This window comes from Tinamus guttatus, unplaced genomic scaffold, assembly GCF_059628265.1.
Source record: "Tinamus guttatus ecotype Peru unplaced genomic scaffold, ASM5962826v1 Tinamus_guttatus_pri_ptg000434l, whole genome shotgun sequence".
Lineage (NCBI taxonomy): Eukaryota > Metazoa > Chordata > Aves > Tinamiformes > Tinamidae > Tinamus > Tinamus guttatus.
In genome coordinates this window covers 132,581-144,360 of record NW_028288968.1, presented here as the reverse complement: position 1 = coordinate 144,360, position 11,780 = coordinate 132,581, and the positions used below count along the sequence as shown (strand labels likewise).

Below are 11,780 nucleotides of genomic sequence, written 5' to 3'. Positions count from 1 at the left end.
CCCAGTACTGCTCTTTCCACCTTTTCTTGACATTCATTTCTTTCACAGGATTTTCCACAAATCTGGCTTCCCTTCCCATTCCTCCAATGTCCTTCACCACCCACCTCGAGTTGTCCCCAGACCTCTTACCCGTTTCTCCAGGTTCTCACAGGTGGAGATTGGAGTGATGATTAGTTTCTGCTATACACCATTTACAGGACTTTTTCTCCTATTAAGAGTAAACAGCACTGGTTAATGCCTCCCAGAGGGGTACTTAGAGTTAAATCACCCAGTCACCAGCTTTCTCAGGCATAGTGGGGACAAGGATGACTCGGTGTATCCATTTCACAGTCCTCCTCCTTCCGAGAAGTCCTCTTGGCAAACACTCTCCATTTCAAAGAGTAATAAACAAGCCCTTTTGGATGTAGGCTAGTTTACAGTGGGTCTGGAAGAGAGAAGAAAGGAGACTGTTTTCCAAGCCCTGCAGAGATCCCAGATTTGATAAACCCACTCTTTTCCTTTCCTCTCCCTCCCTCACCTCCCAGGGGTACGACTCAAGTATTTATGAATGCAAATGCTTCTTGGGTCGAAAGAAGGTCAGAAAATGCTATGAGGACAGGATAACACCTCCTCTGTTCCACCAAGAAACATATTGCAGTCCTCTGTTTCACCAGTGCACATATTGCAACACACAAAAAATAGAGGCTGTGCCCCTTAAGCGCCCCATTCTCACCCTCCACCCTCTCATCCCTTCTCCCTCTTTGCTTCTCCAGCTTGTGTCCCATCTTGGCTCACAGAGGCCTGGGCATGTTGCGCTTATGAAGGCTGAAAAAATCAATATCAGACGGATCTGCTGAGCAGCCCTGGAACTGTGTTTCTAAAAATGGCCAGGGTTATATAATATTGGGGGCGGGGAGGAGGAAGAAAGGATGGAAAAACACCAATAAAAGCTACCGCTGCTCTCATTGGCCCTGACTCGCCGCGATGACAGAGAGGTTTCTCCAGAGATGCACAAAGTCACTGGGAGCCCTCTGTGATCACATGTATGTGGTGCCCATGGCTTTTGGAAGTGAAAACACGATTCTCTTTGCTGCCAGAGGCACGATGCCAGATTGAGGCGTTGTTTTGACTCCTCATTCACCTGTGTAAAATCCTCTTGAAGTTTCTGGGGATCATTCTGAGTTTTTGTTGCGTTTCAGAGCTCAATGTAGGTAGTCAAGGTCTGGTACCTGTGAATACAGAGCAGTCCAAGACTCTTTTTTTGTTTGTTTGTTTCTCTTGGTTGCCACAGTCATCTCAGTGATTAAATGAGGTCCTTTCACAGCACAAACAGTTCTGTTGGCTCCAGAAGACACAATGGCACAGTTTGTGCTTAAGGTGTTTCTCTGTATTCCAGAGAAACCCCTCCAGATTCTCGCCAGCTTCCCTGTCCTCATGGTGCAACCCAAATGCAGCCCTACGTAATTCCATTTTTCTATCTGCCCCAGGGGTGATGACATCTTATTAACTAATTGGCCCTCATGACAGTCCCATGTTGCATCTAATTCAGGCCAGGGGGAGGGAAAAGCCAATTTCCATCATCACCCAGGGAGTCAGTGGCAAATGGGAAGCATGGATACACCCTCCTTAGTTGGCAGGTTTCCACAGATCTCCCTTCTGTTTATGGTGCCCTCGGGCATCATTCTATTCATGCAGCAAAATCAAATGCAAATTTTTGAGACTCAGGCCCATGCTCAGCCCCCTGCATGGATTTTCTAGGAAGTACTGCCTGGCTGCAGGATATTTGTACGTTAGTTATTCTTTTACCCTGAGTGACCAGCAGCCTCCTGATCTCTAAGTACTGATCCTATTTGTATTCTGACTGCTGTGCTAAGAAGCCTTGTACTGACCTAGCTACCCTCCTTCCTGGAGATAATGATTAGATAATCTAACTTATCATCTTGCTTCCTGCTTTTAAAATGCAGAAAGATATTTAAGCACTGGCACCTGGAAGAACTAGCTTGTAGATAATAGAAGAAATCCAAATCCTTCTGTCCCTGCTTGTTTTCTGATGAGCAATAGGTAGCACAGGTCACTTTTAATGTAATTTCCAAAATAGACTGCATTTAGACTGCCCTGAACAGAGCTGACATATGTGTAAAAGTTTGGAATAGCATTGGCTGCTTAGTAAAAGGTGATATAGAAATAATATGGAAAAACAAATACAACTGATTGATAGAAATCATCCTCTTTAGAGATCAAGCTAGTAGGGGAAATTCAACTTCTATAACAAGGAGTTGTTCCCATCACTTCTGCCTCATTCAGCAACATTGACCAATTCTTGCAGAACATTTCCTCATACTCATGGAAAAGGAAAGTTTTGAGGGAGAAGAAACTGAAGACCATGTCCTGTTATATGAAGAAACCAAGTTAAAATTCCTCAAGTGCCTTCACATCTTCCATCTCTCAATGGTGTACTATCACAACCAGAAAATTCACTTAATAAATTATCTGATGGCATATTCAAGAACATAATCTGTACCTAATTGTGTGGGCACAGATTAATTTTACTTGCAGCTCTCATGGCCTTTATAAAGAAAAGGATAATCAAATGCAATTCATTGGGTGTATTTCTATTAAAACTCATGTGCCTGCAACTGTCTGGGTCAGAACATGCCCAGGCTTACTGTAATGACATTCCAAATTAGACCATTTAAAATGATACAACAATCATTGCTAATGCTGCTGCATCATGCTGGGCTGTCAGATAGATCCCGGGGCTATAATGTATATTTATACATATAACACTTAACATATAACATTTATAACGTTGCCCATACTTCTTTAATTAGGAGATGGAAATGTTAACCAGAGACAAAGAAGAAAATGCCAACAAAGGCAGATCATGCTTCCGTTCACATCGAGGCGTTCATTGCTGACAAGATACAGCTGCATCAGCCTTTTCTTTTTGGGTTGTATTTGGCTCTGTTAAATCCTATTGATTCATGTCAGTAAAATGTCTAGAGCAGTGTCATTTTCCAGGGGAGGCAGGGGGGCAAAGTTAGAGGGCTGTGGTGTACCTGCTGTCAGTTCTGTCGGATATTGAGGCTGTATTAACGGCACCAAGCAACACCGTGTAGATTAGGCAATCTCATGGTCAGGTTAGAAAGAATTTTGGAAAATCTATCTGGCAGGGGCAACCTGGAGGTGGCTCTCCCTGCTTGGCATGGGTCAAAATTCTTGGTGTTCAGCTGGAGGGAATCAGCTCATTATGGGGGTGAACATCCCTGCAGCCCTCTTGGCCAGCCTTTCTGAAGTGCTGCATGGATTCAGGAGATGGGACTACAGCAAAGAGTCTGGATGAAACTTGTCTCAGAACAATTGAGACTGGTCCATCTTCTCTTGGCAGAGTGTGCCAAGTCATTTGTAGTATGTAGGATAAGTCTGAGATTTAGGCTTTGTTTTTATGTTGTTTGCTGTGAAAATGGGAAGGGAAGAGTTGAATTGCAGTGTCTTGACAGTACATCCAGTCACTGACCTGCAGGCAGGCTTGACTCCAATCCCCATGCTGAACATCTCTCAACTTTAAGATATGTTGAAGCGGGCAGCAAGCATCATAGTTCATGAGTGTTTATGATCTCAGCCCTGGACCTGCTTTTCCTTTGTATGCTTGCTAATTAATACAGTGACATTGGTTGTGATGGAGTGAAAAAGAAGCCTTCAAGAGGCACTTCACAGATCTGCAGTGCTTGCCCAAAAAGTCATTAGGTCCAATTAAACTATGATACAATATTTTGCAGTCCACCTGGACTGGACCATGCTGAATGACCACCACAGGCTTTCTTGAAAGGTTCTGTCATGAGGAGGAGAAAGAAGTGAGGGTAATGAAGCACAAACCAGAAAGCATGCAAACAGATGTTGACCCAGAAAGCAGTCATCTGTACCACCATAGAAAACTGAGCCTGCTGTAAGCTACAACAAACCGTCTCAGAGCACTTTGGTGAGAATAGGTGTGTTCTTAGAAACGGGAAAAAAAAACAAACAAACATGCTCTATCCCAAGAGACATAGCTTGCTTGGCAAAATCCCTAATGTAGTTGCAATTAGGCTAGCAGTGCTTTTGTTGGCCTAGTTTATATCATTGTAAGAGGAGGCAGAATTACCTCAGCAGCAAAAAAGCCTTTGTCGGCACATTGGTGTGTCTCTGCAGGCCTAAGTTTCCAGGCAGGTGGGGGGTGAGGGACGGGTAATAAGTGGGCAGCAGCCATCTGCTCCTGTTCTTCCACTGCAGTGAGGGTAGATCAAGTGTTTTTCGGTATTCCTGTTCAATTTCAGTTTTCCTGTTCAATTTATTCATCAATGACCTGGATGAAGGCACAGAGTGCTCCCTCAGCAAGTTTGCTGATGATACCAAACTGGGAGGAGTAGCTGATACCCCAGAGGGCTGCGCTGCCATCCAGAGGGACCTGGACAGACTGGACAACTGGGCGGTGAAAAACCTCATGCAATTCAACAAGACCAAGTGCAAGGTCCTGCACCTGGGGAGGAATAACCCTAGACACCAGTACAGGCTGGGGACCGACCTTGTGGAGAGCAGCTCTGCAGAGAAAGACCTGGGTGTCATGAAGTTGACCATGAGGCAGCAGTGTGCCCTCGTGTCCAAGGAGACCAATTCCCATTGGGGAATTGGAGTGCGTTAAGAAGAGCATCTCCAGCAGGTCGAGAGAGGTGATCCTGCCCCTCTGCTCAGCCCTGGTGAGGCCACATCTGGAGTATTGTGTCCAATTCTGGGCTCCACAGTACAAGAGGGATGTGGAATTGCTGGAGAGAGTCCAGTGCAGGGCTACAAGGATGATCAAGGGCCTGGAACATCTGCCCTATGAGGAGAGGCTGAGGGAGCTGGGCCTGTTCAGCCTGGAGGAGAGAAGGCTGAGAGGGGATCTAATCAGTGTCTCTAAGTACCTGAAGGGAGGGAGTGCAGAGGATGGTGCTGACCTCTTTTCAGTGGTGGCCACCAACAGAACTAGAGGAAACAGCCACAAACTGAAGCACCAAAAGTTCCGCATGAACTTAAGGAAAATTTTTTAACAGTGAGGGTGCCAGAGCACTGGAACAGGCTGCCCAGAGAGGTTGTGGAGTCTCCTTCACTGGAGATCTTCAAAACCCTCTTGGATGCAGTCCTGTGCCACGTGCTCTAGGTGACCCTGCGTGTGCAGGGGGGTTGGACTAGATGACCTCTAGAGGTCCCTTCCAACCTTAAGCATTCTATGATTCTATGATTCTATGATTTTGTTGTGGGTTCTTCTTGCTTTTGCCTGGCAGTCGCAGCCATACTGTGAACAAAATACAACTGGCAGATAGGTTCATCAAAGAGGGCGGGGTGTCTGCGTAGGGCCTTCTGGGTCCTTCTGATTGCAGACTCTTGATGTCTTTGACCTAGCACATAACAGTGCCCTATTCACAGTGGGCTGTCCTTGTCCTTAAGGGAGACATTTCTAGCCCAGCAATGAAAGTGTCCTCTGGTGTAGACACATTCTGCATGTATATTGCTCAGAGATGCAATAGTGGCTTTGTGGACTGGAGAGAGAGCCTGACCTAAGATGACCTTTTTAGCCCCTAGGCTTTTCTGGTCATCCTGTATACCATAGTTTTCCCCAGAAAACTTTGCCCTTGTGCTATCAGGATCAGAACAGCCAAGGACAGGGACAGATTGCAAAGTTGTGTGGACCAAGCTTCAGACTATGGATACCATACTATAGGGAGAAAAGCTGTGGAAGCAAGCCGAAAGTAGAGCTGATTATAGTTTCATCATGAAGACTAAATAAATCTGTTAACTATCACAACTCTTATTTAGCTCTGAAGTTGGGGACCTCCTAAATAGTCATACCTCTACGTTCTCAGGGTAGTTCCTTCATGGCAGTTAAAATAAAAGTTGGTGATTATCCACAGAAGCATCTAGCAAAACCAGAGCCCAAAATGTGGCTGCCAGAAAAGGCCATTTTAACTAGAAGTCTACTGTAGACAAGTCCTCAATTGTGGAGTCTTAAATAAGTTTTGAGAGTCCCATATTCATGGTGGAAGGGCTACTGAAAATCCCATGCTTCAAGGCACAATATATTCTTATGGATATTTATGCACTTCAGGAGTATTTATGCACATAATTATGTTTCTATGAACCCTGCTTGAATTTCCAGCCAGTCTGAGATTTTGCATGCTTTTATTTTTCTTGTCAAGTGTATAAAGTTCATAAGCTTGTTTCTTCAGTCTTGAAGAACTTGATGTTATTTTCTTGAATTTAACTGAGTCAAATCTGGAGGTGTTAAATTATGCCAAATCCCTAGGGAGGTTAAATTTGAACTAATAGTACTAGTATACTATTTGGTATCCAAGTGGAGATCAGGAGAAGAGAGTGGCTTTTGCCAAATTTAAAATCCCTGAGAATTGCTACAGTACAGATTTAGAACAAATCTAATCTTTTGACAGATTTTGTTATATTTATCTTTGCAAAACCATGCTGCTTTGAGCTGCCTCCTATTCCCCAACGAGTCCACAAAGTAAAATAGAAAATTGTTTCCAAAGAAGAATAATTATAGCTTGCATAACACAGTCTTGCATTGAATTACAAAGTCAAATAAACCAATCAGGACATCTTGCTTGTACAAACAATGTCTGACTTCATTTTGTTCTGAGTTTGAAAGTCCAAGAGATTTTACCAAACTTAAACAATCTCTGCCTTTTTCCCCACTCTCTCTTGCTAAAGTTCTAGCCCAATATTGAATTCTCAGACTTCGGGTAGAGAAAACAAAAGTAAAACTCTTTGCTTCTCTTTGCTTTCTCTTTGCTTGATTTTCCCAGTCACTAGATGAGTGTGTTCAGTTAGAGATAAAATGTGTGGCAGGCCCTCCTTCTTCAGACTCAAGGTATGATGTGATGTGAGAACAGATCTGAGGACAGTTTCAACAATTTTCCACACTTCAGGATTTCTGGAGGATTTGCCTTTTCCCCACTGCCTGCCTGGGAAGCAAGTGGCCATTTCCAGATAACTGAACCTCCCTGAGGTCAGCAGAGGTAGCTTCACCTCTCCAGATGCTACCAGCACTTATTTTCAAGTACGAAGCTACCAAGATATTTTCTTGGGTGTTGTCCTTTCAAGGAAGGTGAAATGTGAAATGTGAAATTCTTGCACAATCATGTTGGAATCCTGTAACATAATCTACCGTGAAGATAATCTAATCTGGGTTAAAAGCAACTTCTGTTTGGAGTGATGATGAACACTTACCTCTTGTGTCTGCAGAACAAACACTATCTTCTGCAGATCCCAGGATCATTTACAAGGCAGTAAAAAACTCCATTTACCCTTTCTCCTTCCTTCCCGTGAAGGTAAAAGGCCACGGGCATCAGAACTGTGCCAATCCTTCCATCCTGGGAAGGCAATGTAAAGACCAGATTCAGTTTACTGATAAAGACACCCTGGGTAGGTATTTGCGCAGAGCCATTTTCATGTGAGTTGGGACCCTAGTGGAGATCTAGTTAATACAGTTAATAAAGTCAATAGAATCTTGGTAGAGATCCAGCTAGTTATGTGCAGGTGCCTGATGTAGAGTGAGTTATGTCACTCTCCAGACTATTCATCATGTTGACTAGATACTTGATTCAGTTTTCTAAATGCAGATGTCTAGGGGATTAATTGCATGCCAGAAGTACTGATTTTGTCAACTGTAAAGGAAACCTCAGTCCCTAGTCCAGGTGACTTTTACACAGAAGGAATCTATGGCTGGTTGGTTTGATGAGCTCCATCATAGGATACACAGTGAGAAGTGTGACAGCTGAACCTCTTTAGAGTAAGCTATGCCTAGGGTGTAATTTTGACAAACATGGAGGAGGACACAGATAGCTATTCATCCAACTCTGGAAAACAATAGCAAGAGTTTTATCTTCATTCTGAGCTCCATCAGGGCTCCTATTTTTCCTATCCCTCTAGATAATTAGGGATAAATATCTGTCAGTTTTCTCAGCTGTTTGTTCTTCCTTAAAATCCTGGAAAAAAAAAAGGATTTTGAATATTCCCAAGGAATTACAGGGAATATGCTCAAGAGAAGGGAGTCTGAAGTGGGAACTTTTTGCTGGCATTAATTTTCCATCTTGGATAGTTTTGTGGAATGTTTATTCCCAGATGAATAAATTAAGGCAAATAACAACCCAAGTAAGGCCCACACATCACAGATACAAGCGGTGCAGTGTGCAGTGCCCTTCCAAATGTGTCTGGCTGTCCTGGTCACCACAAACACACCTTGTCTGCATGCTGGGACACAAGGCTTGTGTCTGGGCCATTTTGGTGGGACACCAAAAGCACAAGATCATGGGCTGGGCAATCAGAGAACCGGGAACGCAGGACACACAGCATGTCACTGCAGCATCAGCACAGCCAGGGATCTCTCCCAAACTTGCTCATGCTCCCCTTTGAGGCTCCAGCAGTGTTCAGAGCTGGTCGGTAGGTGGATTGATCCAAAGTCCTTCATACTAGCAGAGAGTTTTGTGGGCACAAGTCAGATAGCCAGGGAAAGCAGGAAGGGAGAACAACTTATGGGATAGAGACACCTTGATAACCTGACATTTTTGGCTCTCAGTTGTGTAAGGTGGCTGAAAACTCAAGGCAAGTCATCTGTGCAACTTCTAAAGAAACCTTTCTCATAGGAAATGTGTTGATGGAGAGCTGTGGCCACCTTAGGTTATTGCTGTAAGGCACCTATGGACTGGAGAAAGCTTCAGCTGAAGCCAGTAATGCCAAGGAGGGTTAATGCAGGACAAGCCCTTGTCAATCATTTGCCATTTCTCCACTGAAATTTTACATAGAGTCTTTGCTTTACCATAGTATAGCTGGTGTTTGGAGCAGAGAGCAGGAATTTATTTTACTTTGGGCTGGACTTGAGAGTAAATTACCTTAGGGCGGACACGGAAAGGCAGTTGGGTACAGCATGTCCTTCTTAGTTGCCCCTTCAGTTTCCAGATAAGATTCAGGAAGGAACAATAAACAAGAGTAAGGCCCATAGCCCCCCCGCCTGATCCCCAGGGCACGTGGTGCTTTCACCTGGCTCCTACCCCAGACCAGAGATATCTGCAGTTAGTTACAACAGCTTTAGTCAATGCCTGTTCTGCCCTGAGCTGCTTGATGTTATCTCAGTGCCAGGACAAGGATGGACAACTTTTTCTTGTCGGAGAAAAGTATCAGAAATGTTATGAAGCATATTCCTGGCGCTTCCCCTCTCCGTAGTGGGTGGAATGATCTCAAAATTCAAGTATTTTCCCTCTTTTTTTTTCTGATTCCTTTCTTTGTGAGGTTGCTAAGCCTTGCTGGAGGGAATTAAAAAGATTCTGGACTGGAGACGCCTCAGTCTTTTGCAGACTCATGGCTCCGTCAAAACCGTCTCCGTGCTTGGGCCGTGGCCCTGCTCATCTATCAACAGGGCAAAGCACGTGTCAGCTTTTCCCATGAATTTGTGAAGCTCTCTTCCCTCTGCCTGGCCCCAACTTGTCTGAGGTCAGATTAAAAGCTACATAAGCCTCGTGCTGCCTCTGTAATGCATAGCCATGGGCTGATGACACTAGCCATGGGCTAGTGTTGCCAGCTACGTACTCCTGAGCAAGCTGCTTGTCTCATTTCTTCAGGAAAGTTCTACATTTGTGAATTTGTCTGGTTTCCGAGGCAGTGAGATTTATACCTCTGGGCTTTCTGTGTGTGCATGAGTGTGAGAAAGAGAGTGCTTCCACCCCAATAGCTTTGGACCCTGAAGACATTTTAAACTAAATTTGACAGGATGGTCAAGACTGCAAAAGCATTCAGTTCTTAGGCGTTTCATGATACTGGGTGACCAGGTCAAAGAGAGAGAATCTAATAATGCACCCATTGATGGAGGGACCATGCTGTGAACTCATCCCTGGACAGGCAGAAAAATACAGATGCAGAAAATCCAACTGTGAACTGCAAATCAACAAATCCAAGTGAATTCTGTCATTCAAGAACAGCTGGTTTATCCCTGATTAGAATTAAATGGGCTTAAAATGCTAAATTAAATGAACTTTCTCTCTACTCCACTCGGCTTAGGATCTGCTAGAGCCAGAGATAGTCTCATAATTTCATAGATTGCCTTTCATAGATTTCCTAGTCTACTGTTTTTGGTCTACAGCTGGGCAGTCCTAAAGAAATGCTGCTGGTGCATTTGTGATGAAAAATAAGTATTATTCAAATTGGTTTATGTAATTTGCCTCCCTATCAATTATAGGGATCTGTGCAATGCTTCACAATTTATACAAATTTATATAAATAATTTACACAATTATACAATGCTTCCTCATTGGACCAATCCAAGAAATATTGAAATTTTGAAAATTATTACTTTTACCACTGTGAAGAGATGAAGAATTATCTCCATCCTGCTTTTGGAGAGAGAAAACACATGGAAAATTGCTAGTAACAGGCTTGGAAACGTATGCTGAAGTAATGTATGGAGTCCTCAGGATAAGGCAGGGGAGGTAGGAAGTCTGTATAAGCTAGTAAGATCTGATGGACTTCAGTTTCATGGGAAAGCCTAGAGAAGCAACAGAATGGTTCAGAGACCAGGAGAAGGGAGGATAGTGGAGTAGGAATGATTTTGACTCTTTGAGGTAATAGCTTGCCAATATTCTCATCAGCTGCAGAAGAAGCACAGGGACATTCTGCCCTAAATTTTATTTTCCATCCAGGTGCCTTTTTAAAAAAAGTGAAAATTGAGTTTCTTTGGGAGCTGTCAGGGTATGCATTCCCCAACAGGCTCTGGAGGACCATTGAGAAATGCAGCTTGCAGCTTCACTGCTGAGAATTCTGCTTGTTCTCTTTCTTCTGCTAGTCTGACCAAAGACAGAGCTGAGCGACTGTGGGGAGCTTGCAGAGTTTATGAAGACTTGTGGGACCAAAGCCGCAGGCTAGGAAAGTCATTTAATAGGCAAAAATACAAGGAATCTTTGGAATTTAATAAAGTGCTTGGGCTGTCCCCGTGAACGGGAGAGAGTAAAGCAACTTCTAGAGTAGATCAGTGGCCTCAAGAACAGATCCATCCATGCTGTAGAGAGGTGCAAATATTTCTATATGTGATTTAAGAATCTGTGTGTTACATCAAGGAGGGTGAAAAGAGTTACAGCTTCACTAGTAATTCTCTGATAAATTGGAGAAGAGGAAAATGCTCCTCGTCCTGGCATTTACTGAATTCTTCCTATCCTTGATTCATTACCTTCTTTGTCCGTCTCTTCCTTCGGGCCATCTCCCCTCTCTCTGGATGAGTCTGCCCTGTGAATTAACCAGCACAACCATCAATCCTCTTTTCTGGGCTTTCCTGTGTGGAAAGGGATATTGCTGAGCATGTAGCTCCATCTACCGCCGTGAAAGGAAATGCCAGTCAATGACTAATTATCAGCTTTAATATGGACATATTTAGAATGATGCAAAGCATCAAAACAGCAGAAGAGATTCCAACAGTGGAGAAGACGGAAGAAAAATCTCTCTTAGTGATTTAAAACAGCATTGACTTCCGTTTTTAATGATTAAAGAGGTTCTTAGTTGGTTTGAATCAACCATTGGATGATTTTTATGTCTGGATCCTCATTTCCAAGCTCCTTTTTGCATGGTAAAAGGTGTTTCTAAAATCCCAGTTGCACTTGCACGCCACTCCAGAAGCAATTTCCAGGAAATGCAGGGCAAGCTTTGAACAAGAGTTATGCAGAGGTAGGGAAAGCAGTGTATGATCCAGTTCTCCTACCTGTGAAACACACCTAAAAATATCAAACATTTTG

The 11,780-nt window shown here is 43.7% G+C and overlaps 1 long non-coding RNA gene across 1 annotated transcript; it reads right to left on the bottom strand.

Moving 5' to 3' along the window:
* Positions 1–356: 356 nt before the first annotated feature.
* LOC148593182 (uncharacterized) lies at positions 357–7,314 on the bottom strand. The gene is made up of 2 exons (XR_015913769.1): positions 7,237–7,314; positions 357–424 (listed from the first exon to the last, which is right to left on the bottom strand). It is a non-coding gene; the product is annotated as an uncharacterized LOC148593182 (long non-coding RNA).
* Between the last annotated feature and the right edge of the window lie 4,466 nt (positions 7,315–11,780).